Source organism: Rattus norvegicus, unplaced genomic scaffold (assembly GCF_021556685.1).
Source record: "Rattus norvegicus strain SHRSP/BbbUtx unplaced genomic scaffold, alternate assembly SHRSP_T2T haplotype1-0000019, whole genome shotgun sequence".
Classification (NCBI taxonomy): Eukaryota; Metazoa; Chordata; class Mammalia; order Rodentia; family Muridae; genus Rattus; species Rattus norvegicus.
In genome coordinates this window covers 613,555-617,585 of record NW_028238783.1, presented here as the reverse complement: position 1 = coordinate 617,585, position 4,031 = coordinate 613,555, and positions in this window count along the sequence as shown.

Sequence of the window (4,031 nt, the reverse complement as noted above, 5' to 3'; positions counted from 1 at the left end):
CCTTTATGGTAATCTAATAGATATGAATTTCATTTCTTCCAAGAATGTTTAAACAAGATTCATTCCTTTTAGTATTCCTAGTCTCTTGATTTCTTTTTGGATATCACAGATCCCATAATGGTTTGGTTAAAAATGTTCACTACGGCATGATAATAAACTTAGTCTTAGAAATTCTCTGTTAGTTGCTATCTCTGAATAAGGAAGTTTGAATCAGATAAACTAACTTGACTCCACAGAGATGTCATACTTCTCTAACTAGCATTTGCACAATTTTGTCCATAATACTGTGTCTTAGCCAGAGTTTCTATTACTTTTACGAAATACCATGACCAAGGAGGAAAAAAAGCAAGTTGGGGAAGAAAGTGTTTATTATAGTTTATATTTTCTCTTTTAAAATTTTATTTAATTAAATTTTAGAGTTCAGATTTCATTCCTCTCAAAGCCCATATTCTGTTCTACATCCCATACCTTCTCCCCGCATTCCCAACTGAATGAAGCTGCCTCCCACTCCACCCTCAGTCTACCAGACCTCTCCACTCCCTGGGAACTCAAGTGTCTTGAGGGTTAAGTGCATCTTCTCTTGTTGTGTCCAGAACCAGCACTCCAATCTTAGAGGCCTCATATTAGCTGGTGCATGATGCCGCATTGATGGCTCAGTGTCTGAAAAATCACTGAGGTCCAGGTTAGTTAACACTGCTGGTCCTCCGACTGCGTTGCTCCCCTACTCAGCTTCCCCCAGCTTTTCCCCAATTCAACCACAGGGCTTAGCAGCTTCTGTTCATTGGCTGAGTGTCAATGTCTGCATCTGACTCTTTCAGCTGCTTGTTTTTTCTTTGCTAATGCAGTCATGTCAGGTCCGTTTTGTGAACATGACAAAGCATGAGTAATAGTGTCAGGCCTTGGGGGCCTCTACTTAATCTGGTTCCCAGATATCGCGGGACACTGGAATCCCTTTTGCTCAGGCTCCTCTCTGGTTTTGCCCCTTAAGTTCTTTCAGACAGCAACAAATATGGGTCAGAGTTTTGATTTGTGGATGGCAACCTTATCCCTCACTTGATGCGCTCTCTTCCTCATGGAGTTAGTCTCTACAAGTTCCCTCTACCTACTCCTGGACATTTCACTGAGTCCTGATAGTCTCTTACATCTCAGGTCTCTGGAATATTCTAGAGCCACCCCCACCTCCATCCTTTTAGTTCATGAGGTTGACTCTTTCCATTCATTCTGCTGGCACTCAGGACTTCAGTCAAACTCCCCACCAACACTTGAACATGTTCCCCTCTCCCTTACTGACTCCTTTCTCACCCACGCCCCTCACTCTTCCCTCCTGAGGTTCATTTCTTCTCCCGTTCAAGTGGGATTGAGATTCCTCTTTGGCTGTTCAGTTGGTTAAAATTTTATTTTTCCTTTTATAAAAATGGGATATTTTGTTTAATTTCAAATATTATTCACTTTTCTAGTTTTCCAGTCATAAGACTCCTATCCTTTCCCCAACCAGTTCTTCTATAAAGGTGTTCCCCTCACCAACCACTCACTTTCCCAGCACCCGTGACATTCCCCTACACTGGGGGTTCCAGCTTTGGTAGGCCTAAGAGCCTCTCCTTCCATTGATATCCACCAAAGCCATCCTCTACTACATATACATTTGAAGCCATAGTTCTGTCCACGTACAGTCTTTGAATATTGGTTTAGTACCAGAAAGCTATAGGTCGTTGGCATTGTTGTTATGGGCTTGAAAGCCCATTCAGTCCTGGTAATCCTTTCTCCAAATTTACAAACAAGAGGTTTGTTTGCATTCCACTGGTGTGCCAATAACCTTCACATCTGTAATTGGCATGGTCTACCTGGGTCTCTCAGGAAAGATCTATATCCATTTCCTGGCAGCATCCACTTCTTAGCGTCATCAGTGTTATGTAGTTTTGTGGCAGATCTATCTATCCATCTATCTATCCATCCATCTATCTATCTATCTATCTATCTATCTATCTATCATCTATCTATCTATCTACCTCTATATCTGTCTCTTGTTATCTATATCTATATCTTTATGTATATCTTTATCTATATTTATATTTATATATCTTTATCTATATCTATATCTATCTATCTATCTATCTATCTATATATATATATATATATCTAAATATATCTATATCTATATCTATCTAAATATATATATATATCTATATCTATCTATCTAAATATATGTATGTATATATATATATGTGTGTATATATATATATATGTATATATGTATATATTTGGTCGCTCCTACAGCTATGTGGTTTGGTGGAATTTTAGGATGGATTCTGTAGAACTAGGTCAAAAATGTAGAAATGCCAATCAAACTCCTTCCTGTTATTATGGACCTATAGAAATTGAGGTTTCTCTGGACATCAAGCCATTCCTCTTTCTGTCCATCCTTCTGAGTCTTGTGTTTCACCTGAGAAAGAATGGTGGTAAAACTGCCTAAACCCTTTAGTCTGGCCCTGGGAACACAGGAAAGTACATGTTATAGAACTGATATCTAATAGGAGTAGAGATCTGCCTTCTATAGTACATGATGGCCTGTGCTTTACTGATGTCTCATAATTTTTGGATAAAATAAGGATTTGGGTGTATTATTTGAAGTAGGAACACAATATTGACAGTTATATTCACTCTATAACTGGTCACGCTTTGTTGCTAATTTATTGCAAAAAATGGAATTGCAAAACGGAATTATTGAGTACACATTCAGGAATATATATATATATATATATATATATGGTGTCTTCTACAACTATGTGTGTGTATATATATATATACATATATATATATATATGTATGTATATATAAATTCTCCTATAAAGGAAAGTACAATACGAAAATAAAATACAATGCTCAATCAATTAAAGGTCTGTAGGGAAAATAATGGCCTTTGGGAAACAGAGAAATCCTAGGAAATTGAGTGTATGTCACAGGAATGGACCTGGAAATAGAATTCTTATCCAGAATAAACTCCTCCACCCCATGTTCCTAGATCATTTCTACCCATGCCATGTGCCTGACTAACTTTCTCCATTCAAAGCATGAAAACACTAATGTAGGAAAAAGAAGTCTGTAGCTTTAAAGAGGTAGAGTACATAAAACATTCCCCTGTGTCATAGGAGACACTTCTGGAAAAGGCACTCTCAAAACTGGTCACTGTTAGGAAAGCTGTTCAGCAGGTAGGCCATGGCAGTTCTCAGTGACATCATCATTAATCCCTCCCTCCAAAATCTCTTGTAACCAGGAGATCCCTATCTTCTCCTGTGATGTCACAAGTGTGGTTGTGTCTGCAACTGCCTCTCAGATACTCCTTCAGGACCTCTAGGGTTTACTAATTGGCCTCTAATTCAGAGTAAACAGCCTTTTGGGAGGGAGAACAAAGAGGATGAAAAGATCTGATATGGGAAGAACAAAGGAAGCTGGCCTTCTGTCTTGGTATAAAAAAAAAGAAAAGAAATAAGTGGTCCTTGGAACAGCTCAGTGAGTACTTGGTAGGGATTTAGTGGGATTGAGAAAGAGACTGCCTTGATCTGAGCCTCCCACCTATAGGAATCAGGAGTTGGGAGCCTCTCAGAAGCAACTGGACTTGCCTGTTTTTATTGTTCCTGGAAAGCAGAGAGTTTATATCATTAATTTCTTTATTCAATAGGCCAAGTGTTGTGAAGGGCACAGTTGTTTTCCTGACAGCTCATGGCCTTTACTCTTTTTGACAAGAAGAAAAAAGTCCTAAGGAAAAAGGTAGAGACAGATGTAGTGTCTCTAGCTCAGAATAAACACTCCATGTTTGCATATCTATAGTGCAGTCTGAGAAGCAGCATTGCTATTAGGTGACACATCATCATCTCAGTCTTCCCACTAATATTTCCACTGACCACCACTTTACTTTTCTGAGTCAATAGGTATGATTAGCTGTCAGTTTTTTCTTCTTTTATTTCTTTCATTTTTTTATGTTTTAGCAATTTTATTGCTTTTTTTAACTTGATATTTCTATATTTACATTTAAT